The sequence below is a fragment of the Emydura macquarii genome, unplaced genomic scaffold, assembly GCF_026122565.2.
Source record: "Emydura macquarii macquarii isolate MOO-44397 ecotype Brisbane River unplaced genomic scaffold, CSIRO-AGI_Emac_v2 contig_1146, whole genome shotgun sequence".
NCBI lineage: Eukaryota > Metazoa > Chordata > Testudines > Chelidae > Emydura > Emydura macquarii.
The window spans coordinates 19,103,413-19,114,285 of record NW_027131283.1 but is presented as its reverse complement, the minus strand read 5'-3'; positions in this window follow the sequence as shown (position 1 = coordinate 19,114,285).

Below are 10,873 nucleotides of genomic sequence, written 5' to 3'. Positions count from 1 at the left end.
GCACTTTTGTTTTTCACTCTGGGCCTTCACAGGGCTAAAGGTAGCAACTTCACATTTAATTTCCACGATGACTGGATGGGAGGAAATAGAATATTCCCCTGAATAGGTACAGTGATAATAGCAACAGCTGACTAACAGCGGAACAGATTCAACCCCTCTGCAATCTCTACCACTAGAGGGTATTTATTTGTCTAGCTTTCCCACAGATCCCTTCCCATTATTTTAAATGTTTGAAAACAGGATCATCATTCACTTTCCAGCCAAAACCATCGAATTCAGAGATCTATGTTTCTCCATCCATAATATAGCATCTGAAGCAGCACAGTGATCCCGCCTTCTTACACAGTTTTAAGTAATAGTAAAATAATCAAGAGAACCTTGAACTCAAATCTTGACAGGTAAAAAGCCTTCAGTCCATCTGTGAACACGAATATAGCAGCATTGGAATCTAGGGCATAATCCATCTTGGAATGGCCCCAATCCTTGTGTACCCCATTCCAATTGATTCTTTGCAAGATTTGCTTGCTCAAAGAATGCTTGATTTGGCGTCCTTGAATTAATTACCGAGTTCTTCAGAGTTGATCTATGGTATATTGCCTATAAATTACCAGAGTATCGTACTGTGTAAAAATGGCATGTATGTGTGACTGCTAGGCATGGAGGTTAATCAAGAAAAGGTAAATATTATACAAGTAAATTATTCTAGTGAATTCCTGATACATTAAGGTGTTGATAGTTCCAACCATGGATAGAACTGTACACCTTCTTTCTATCCCTTACCTGTGTCTGTGTCATTATTTTATTTCAATAAAAAGTGATGGTTTCCCTGAATTCCAGTTCTCATGCCAACAGTAAACATCTAAATTGCATCTTATGGGCTCATGCTGATTTATGTTTTCCTTTGTCATCTCCTAAGAAGGGCGTGTTGCCAGCTGTTGCAGTTTTAAATTAAGTCTTGTGATAGTTGGTGTTTTCCATAAAGCCCCAGCTCCTGCACTCAAGTGATTAAAGTCAGGAGCTCAGCTTTCATTTAAAAAAAAAAAAAAGTAAGTTTCTAGCCCTTAGGGTAGCAGACAAAAGCTTGAAGATATGAACTCAAAAGACTCAAAAACCAGAAGGCAAACAAAAAGAACCCAACATTTATTATTGTTAAGCCAATCTCATGATTTTTGAGGCCTCAGTCATGAGTTATGAATGCTTGGGGTTGCCAGTGCTGAGAAGATAAAGATTATTGTTACACAACATTAAGATGGACAGAGACAATCTGCTTTGTGTAGCTGCAGGCATCATGAGTGTCATAAGTCAATAATATAGATTCCATACTGGTTTTACAGAAAACAAGAAACGAGAATACAGAAGTTCCATAACGTGCAGAGCAGGGCTTCAGTTGAGAAGCTATTTGTGGAAATGGGTCTGTGCACAACCTTTTCATCTGAACACCCTAAATTTTAGCAAAATTTGGATCTGGATCTGAACTTTGCTGCCCAGGCTTATCACTAGCATTGCTGCAGAATATCATTATACTCAACACCAAATGCAGTACAAATCAAACTAGGGGTTAACTATGTGTCTGAAGTAACAGTACATCTATAAAATACTATCATGATTGTTAACTTTGAATTTATACTCCTCCTGCTGCCCAAATATCTTTCACTTACCTCCCAAGAGCAATGCTTTGTAAAAGCAAAGCACGGTTATAAGCACTGGGTGGAGTATAAATTATAGTTTGGCACTGTGGACTTTACAGACATGTTAGCTTCCTAATTATTATCTCCCCTCCAGCAAGGTATTCCAAAACACCTGCATAATAGATGTGCTGAGAAAAGGCTGAATTTAGAGAAAACTCATCTTAAAATTATCAAACACTTTTTGGGTTGCCTCTGCCCTTCCCTTTCACCAGGAGACTCAAAGCAGCCTTTGCTGCATTATATAAGTCTATAGCCCCTTTATGTACCCCAGGTTATTTAATGAGTTGGTCATAGTACAACATAGTACATACTGGAATAACTGGCCAGGAATTAGTTTCTTGGGCACTGTTGGAACAATAGATAAGAAACATTCTCCCAAAACAGAAACAAAGGACATTTAATTAATCTTCTATTGGACGACATCTGAGATCACTCTGAATATGGCGTGAGCTATCACCAGTCTGATGATCATACCCAGCCCAGTCCAATTATGCTGATTTAATCCTTTGCTATCCAGCTGCCTCTTTATGACTACAGGAGTGAATCAGGAACAGCTGACTGAAGACTGGATTGGACAGTAGAGAGGTACTGTACTGTACTGTACTACTGGTAGGCTGCAGAGAAATATCTGAAGCTTCTCACTTATTTGGTGGCCACTTTATCTGTTGATGGGATTTGCCCTTGCCAATTTGGGACAATGCTAACTGACTTAGGTGTCATTAAAAGTAACTCTCTTTGCACACCCCCGCACGTGCAAACACACACACACACACACACACTGAAATGTTCAGAAATACCTGCTTTTTCTTCTAGTCTCAGAACTTGTTACAGTGATATGTGCAATAAATGTATGGAGGGGATGGGATGATGGGACAGCCTAGTTTGGCAATTGACTGATCTTTGACTACTGGTGGTAGATATGCCAATGGTCTGTGATAGGATGTTGGATGGGGTGGGCTCTGAGTTACTACAGAGAATTCTTTCTTGGGTGTCTGGCTGGTAAGTCTTGCCCACATGGTCAGGGTTTAAATGATTGCCATATTTTGGGTCAGGAAGGAATTTTCCCCAGGGCAGATTGGCTCTGTAACATGGGACATGGCTCACTTGCTGGTGGATTCTCTGTACCTTAACATCTTTAAACCATGATTTGAGGACTTAAACCTCTACCATATCACTGAGTTATTAATTACAGGAGTGGGTGGGTGAGGTTCTGTGGCCTGCATTGCGCAGGAGGTCAGATTAGATGATCACATTGGTTTCTTCTGACCACAGAGTCTGAGTCTATGCCTTTTGGCCTCTAGGCTGGACTACTGCAATGTGCTCTATTTGGAATTGCCCTTGAAAACCACTCATGTTCTGTGCCCCACCGCAGCCCTGGCACTGGAGGAGTTTGCTCTGCTTGCCAATTACTGGGGGGCCTGTTCCCCTGTTTGGCCAGTGTCTCGTGAAGTGTATAGTGTATAGTAAAACTGTGGCTTTTTTCCTTTTAAGACTTTGTTACTTCCCTCCTAAAGTGGGTCTGTTTTGTGTGAACTGGCCCAGCTTACATTTGGTACAAAGCAGCATAGCTCTGTGGGCTTCAGTTATATCAATACACACCACCTGAGGATCTGGCCTAATGTAATGTAATTCATTGTTGTATGGATACTAGATTTTCCCATTTCTTTATTTCCCTTTGGGCATATGTTTGGGCTTGTTGCCATATTTAATTTGTGGTTCCATTATGTTTTGTTAAGGCATTGATCAGAGACTTTCAGGTGCCAATGCATTAATGTTTATTTATTAATTATTATTATTGTTATTCTGCAAGAAATATTAAGCCACCAAATATTCCTCCATTAACCAAATATTTATTATCACAATGGTTCAGCTACTGGCAGTAGTAGAATCTGAGGCTCTCTCTGTGTCTTGCCTAGATAAATGGCAGGCAGTTGCACTGGCAGCTTTCCCCCAGGGTCTACAGTTGCTGTAGAGATGTCTCTCTGAGACGCTGAGGGGTAATTCAATCTCCATGCCAGATCAGATCTAGGCTGCGTCTGAGACCAGACTACATGGTGAAGTTAGCAATGAATCATCTTGTTTATGTGCTCTGCGAGTCTCTGGCACCAAACTGAGCCCTCCCAGTGCACTTTCCTTAGCACCTCAGGATGGCAGCTGAACCTGAGGTATAAAAGGCATAATCAGTAATATTAACTAGGAGGCTGCTTTTTAAGTCCATTTATAACTTAAAAGGAGGTACTAAGACGGAGATAACTCTTGAACACTGCAAGTCTGATTTTCTGTTCTATCCTGGGGCTGGGCTAAATGACAGGAAAGTCATTATTAACTATCAAAATGTCTCACTCTCAGGAAGAAACATGCAATGGCGGCTGGTCCACCCTTAGTGTTCTGTTATCAGTGATCACATCCTACTGTCCCTTCTGGGTAGGTCACCATTTTGAGAAGAAGTGTGACATGCTAGATGGGTTCATTTTGGTTTTCTTACTTAACAGTCGTCTTAATTTCTGACTTAATTCAAATAGCCATCCCAATCAGAATGAGAAATTGGCGTTGATAGATGATGATGATATTATTAAGAGGTAAAGGTTTGCTTAGGCACACAGATTCAGCAACTGCAAATCTTAGGAGAGGCTGCAGCAACAGAAATTATTCCTTTTATTTACATGTATCCAAACTGCTGACTTGTCAAAACCATCCGGCACAGGGATTGGAATATCTCATTCTGCCAGGCTAAAACAAGCACTGTCTGCACACCACAGCAATCCAATTTTCCCCCCTTTTTCTTTTGCACTTCTGACACTTACCTTCTGCCTTCTCTACATAAACTTGCCATTATTATTAATGTTTCTTGCTCCTGTTCTTCCTTGGCTTTACTATATATGGAAAGAACAGAGAAGCAGCCCCTTTGAAAAAAATAAATGTTATTACTGTTCAGGGATGAAAAACTCACTGCTTCCACGTTGCAGCCCGTACAGTGCAGCTGTACTTCCCAAGCAGCCATTGTGTGGCTGAGAGGGTCAAAAAGGGAGCTAAAGTGCAGGTGTCTCATGTGATCCATAAAATCTGCTAAAGTGTGGCAGAATTCAGAGAGACCGTTCTGAACATCTTGAACGAATGCCTGATGTCACAACAATAAAACTCTTCAGTGAGCATATTCTGCTGATAGGCAATGGCTATGCATGAGGTCCAACAATTGTATGCATGTCTTATGTGTGGTGGATCAATGCTAAAAGGAGCTGCTTACACCAGAAATGGTACAAGTCAGAGGACAGTATAGAAATGACTTTGTAGCAAAAAATCTGAATGGTGCCATCTGACACAAACGGCTTTAAGGTACAGATTCCTCCACGCCACAAAGATTAGATCTGGAAACAAATCTCAAAGTGCCTGGAGATGTGGATGAACCCTTCCAAAAGACATTGCCACACCATGGAACTGATGTGACAGAAACTGTCACTTAGTATGTGAAAGAGATTGGCTTTGTATTATCTTAGGTCCCCCCACCCCTTAATAAGTTTTCTCATTAATAGTCCTTAAAATGTTATTGTTTTAAACTGCACTGTTTCTTTAACAGACCAGGAAAGAAGAAGGGTAGTAGATTTTGTTTGTAACTCTGGCTGGCAATATACCTGTAGGGAGAACACCTGTAAACTCCATAAACAATAGACTAGTCTGTGTGCTGGAGGTGCCTCTCAACCCTGATGAAGCAGGCGCTAGTATAAAAAATAGTAATAATAGTTGTTCCAGGCAGAAGTGAGCAGGAACACCAGCTTCTGCTTCAGCAAGGCCTAGTGAAACCTCCTTTTTGAAGCCTCTTCTGAACTACAAGTGTATTTCTCACAGGTTTACTAAAGTCGCAGAGTTACCACTTTTTGAAAATTTGTCACAAGTCTCACAGTTTTTCCTTTTCCTGAAAGCCCCAGCTTCTGCAGTCAAGTTGTCATGTGAAAATCTCAGCTTTCATTTAAAAAAAGTTTCTAGCCCTCATGGTTGCAGAGAAAAGCTTGAAAATGTGTAACCGAAGGTCTCAATGACCAGAAGAGAAATAAAAAGCACTCAGAATGTATTATGTCTAAAATAATTTCATGAGTTTTAAGCCAACCTCTTGATTTTTGGGACCTGCCCCATGATTTTTGAACAGTTGGGGCCAACAGACAGTACAGTGCCAGCCAGGGTTACAAAACCTTCTTCTCTCCTTGTCTGTTACAAAGCCTTAACTAAACAGTCCAGTGTGAACAGGAACGTCAGCAACCTTTATTAAACACCATTTTAATTTCCCTTCCAGGGCACTGTGACAAGGTAACGGCACTGCTGCTGCCAGGTTAACAGGCCCCAGCTGGTCACATGGCTGCTTGGCGGCAGAGTACAAAAGGAATGGGAAGCTGGCTCAAAGAGAGGCCGAGGAGTGGTTGAAGCAAGGAAAGCCTCTGGTGAGCCATTGCCTAGTGGCTTTTAGGTGATTTGCTTTTGTGGTTGTTTGGTGGATACTAAACAAGCCCTGAGGAAAGGGCCTTAAAATTACTGAGGCTTGGAGCTTTATTTCCAATCCCAGGCTGGTGAAACCACCCACCAGTTTCCAGTCATGCAGCTATCTCCTGATTGTGGATAGAAGCCCTGCTAGTGGATGCTTATGAGAAATAGGCTGATTCATACTACTTCCCAGGTGTCCCATCCAGTCTCTGCCACTTTGTAAGTCTCCTTTGAGGTTCTTGACCAGGCAGGATTTGCAGGCCCTCTGTATTCCAGAGTCCAGGTAGATTTCCGCCACTAGGGGGCCACAGCCTAGTTTCCATCAGTCTAACCCAAGTTGTGTATCTGTACATGTTTTGCATTAAATGCATTAAGATGCATTTAAGGGTGTTTTAGTTTGCAGTTTTCTTAAGGAAATTTGGATAAAAATAAATATTTGTAGAGAAAATTTACCAAAAAAACCCTCCATCAAATACTTTAAAATGATGAATACATTAATGGAAATTGCAATCTGCTCAAAGATTTTCCATGAGTAGAAAAAGAAGTTAAACCATTTGGATGCATTATTCAGTGTGACTTATTTGTTCACCTCTGCAGAGCTGTAAGAAGCTTGTGAAAATTGCTTTCTCAGTTTGATAATGTGAAATAAGTGTTACTTTAGGAGCCAGAGAGAGAGAGAGACGTTGTGCAGTGAGTCAGGATGCATTTCTGAAATGACCTGGTTAAATCCTATTGTGGTTATGTATGTTTTGAGAACTTATGGCTAGATGTGTTAAAGCAAGGTGGTAATCTGCTCAAATATTTTTAATGCTATATCTGTCTGCTGTGCTGTTAGCTTCTATGCCTAGGCTGGTGGTATTTTCAGATGCAGACTACAATATGGTCCTGAAAAAGGCCATTCAAATGTAGAGCCAAAATCACCCTTGACATAAGTAAGAGCAACTCTCAGTGTGACACCTGCTTATGGTAGGGCTGACTGTGGCCCATGGTGTGTATTAGTTGACACAGCAGAGATTTTGTGGCAGTGATAAGGAGGACCAACTGGCTACATTCACCATGGTTATATTAAATATGCTTGGACTGTTGTTATCAAACAGAATCAGAATGCCAAGAAAAACCTCAAAAGTACAAGATCCAGTTGTAATCCTGTTTACATACTATTTCATCTTGGAACATCTACCTCCAGAAGTTCAATTACTTCAATTTTTGTAGCTCAGTCATCCATTAGTTATCCTTTACATAACAATGAGAAACAGGACAGCATGAGAAATAAAAGTATAATCGGTTTATATACGACTGGCACTTGCATGAAAACAGGATTGTTCTAACTTCAAAGGCCTTCTGCTCTTGGTTTTATTTCACAGCTACAGCTATGGACACCACAAATTATGACATCATAATCGCAGTAACCAGTCTGGAAGTCACAGACATGTAGGATTATAATTTCACTTGAGGAATAAACTGCAGGAGCAGATAAGTTCCTAAACAAGAATATTTTAATGTAGATGTTAGTGAGTTTTTAATATGAATAACAAGGATAATTAGCAAACAATTTGTTTTTTCATGTAAAACCAACAACAGGGTGGGAAAATACAGAAAATATGCATAACTGATTTGTCCCTAAATAAAACCTTTTAGAAAGTACTTCCTGGGATGTCAGCAATTCTTTAATAGTATTAAAAACATTTTTTAATTCTATACCATAGGGACAGTCAGACCTATCCCTATTAACAGCAGGCTCCTTTTAATATTGCAACATTTCCAAACATTGGACTTCTACATAACACGCTTCTGTAAGATAATTTTAGAGCCCAATCCTCAGCTGGTGTAAATTGGCATAGTTCCATTGAAGTCACAAAGTGAAGGCTATAAAAAGTCCATGGAGCTATGCTGATTTTACACCAAATAAGAATCTTTGTTTGTTTGCTTATTTTAAAAAGTTAGGTATGAAGCGAAATGTATATCAATGATATACACGGTATTGCCAACTTCAAGACATCAAAAAATCAGGAGCCGGATCCTGCCAAAATCATGAGATTGATCCAAAAATCATGAGATTTTTATTTATTTATTTTTTTTAAAGATGATATCATGTTTTTAGGTCAGTTTCTTGATTTTTCAACTCCCTCAGCCCATCCCCAGGGTGAACGCGTGTGATAGGTAGTGTTGCCCACTCTCCCACATGTACTGGATAAGATGATTTTTGGCCCCTGCTGCAGGAGCTCTCACCCCCACATCTGTCCATCTCCTGCCCAGCAATTAATCCTGCCCTTCAGTCCCCCATCCCCCCACAATTCAGCTCCCCCTCACCCGATCCCATGGTTCTTCACCGTTAGGGTTCTTCACCCTCCCCAGGCCTTAGGTGGCTGAAGTGGGGTCTGCTATCCCATTTCCCAGGCTGACAGCAGGCGCCCTCGCCACCCTGGGGTTGAAGCTTATAGCAGGAGACCTGGGGTTGACTGCAGGAATTCCAGCTAACCAGGGCTGGCTGATAGTGGGAGTCTCTCCTTGTGGCACCTCGGGATCTCACGGTCAGCCCATCATGCAAGAGGCTCTCACCGTCCACCCTGGGTAGCTGTGGCTCCCGCTCTCAACCCCACAGCAGATTGACAGAGGGAGCCCCGGCTGCCCCAGCGATTTCTAAGTAAGACATTCTAAGTAAGTTCTAACGCGAGATCCTGAGTCAGGCTTAATTTTACTTAGAAATCACGACTGATTTACGAGAGTTGGCGTGTCTGTAGACAGTGAAAACATCTTAATCAATGTCAGGGTCCAAAAAAGAAGAGTGATGCAGCTTATATTGACACTTCGTTCAGTGTTGAGATTTTTTCTTTTTTATAAAATTTGAGCTATGAAGATAATAAAAACGAAATAACAATGAGCAGAAAAGGACAGAACACAGAACACTGAAGAGGTAGAAAAATAGGGAAATGGGGGATATATTAAGGGATTTTCAGTTTTGTCCCTGTTAGTAACCATCTCAGTCTCACAGAATTCTTTTCTTTTACCATTTGATCTGGAACTGCTTAATCTCTGAACACGGGAGGGGAGTAGGCTAGCAAAATAAAGCTGTATGAAAATGCCTTCATTCTTAGTATTAAGGTAAATGCCTTCCTGCTGCAACTTAAGCAACTAGAACTTTCATATAATTCAGTCATATGCCATCTAGTGACCTTTCTAGAAATTGCAATGTATCATTTATTTAAAATGCCTACATTACGCAGGTTGTAGCTGTGTGGGTCCCCATATATTAGAGAGACAAGGTGGGTGAGGTAATATTTTTTATTGGACCAGCTTCCCCTGGTGAGAGAGACAAGCTTTTGAGCTACACAGAGCTCTTCTTCAGGTCAGGGAAAGGTACTCAGTGTGTCACAGCTACGTATATGTATTGTTTAGCGTAAGTAGTTAACATTATAAGAGACCATTCAAGATGAAGTGGCCCGTTAACACCTCTGTAGTCATCACACAAAAAAGGAGGGATAGATGATTACAGATTGTTGTAATAAACTATAAATCCAATGTCTTTATTAAGCCCATAATTTTTGTGTCTAACAAAGTTACAAATTTAAGCTCCTGTGGTCATCTTTTGAAGGTGTTGACATTAGACATGAGAATTTCTGAGGTGTTCTTCTCTGCTACAGCTTACACAAAACTTTCTAAGGGTTCTGCTCTGAATTAGTCCTAGTAGATGAGATCCATATACTAAAAGCTCTTATTGTAAGATATATTTTATTGTTCTTGCTGATGTGTTTTAATATTGTTCATGCAAATACTATCACACTGGTGGTGCTTTGTTAGAGATCACTAAGGCCCGAAACCTACAGTGAGCTCCTCCCAGATGGACCCCATTGAGGACTGGGACCTAAAACCTAACACACGTTTACTCCAAACATACAGATAATTGTAATAATTGCTCTTTTAAAATATTCAATAAATTACCAGGAATGGAATGAAGGAAGGTGGGTTAGCAGGCAGAAGGGCATTGATTCAACAAAGCACTAAAACACATGCTTAAATTCCACCAGAATCAATGGGACTATTTATGTCCTTAAATGCTTTGCTGTACCAGGGCCAAAGACAGCAAGTGAAGTTGGATAAGTGGGAGGAATTTTATATAACCATAGTCTGGAACATCTGGATCACCTGTCAATGCACATGTACCCCTTAATAATTAATTGAGGTTCATTAAGATTTCAAAGGGAGAGCACTTTTTACTCTACGTCCCTGATCCTACAATCGCTTAAGTACACAGGCAATGTCACATAAGTTGTCATATTATCTTGAATGGAGCTACTTGCAGGGCCCAAGCATAATTTTTTTGGGCCCAGTACAAACTTATAACACGGCCCCCTCCCACCCACATACCCATGGAGTTTGCAGCCTGGGCCGGGCACCCCAGGGCCTCCGGGCCCCAGTAAAGTGTACCCTTCCCCACCCCCCATGTGTGGGCCCTGGCTACATGTAAGTAAAGTTACACACTTCCCTAAGTGTTTGCTGGATCGGGCTGTATTTTGTAACATGTCGTGTTTGTTCATTTTTACTAAGATTACAAAATTCCTTTATAGCATCTGGCTCTGATAGTAAAGGATTCTCTATTGTAATTATGTTTTTTTATATTTCCATGGCAACCTAATTATTTTAAGTACCCTTTACAATAAAATGACTGAACAATGTCTTTGGTGAGTGACAAAAATATTAAGTTTTTTTTTTTATTT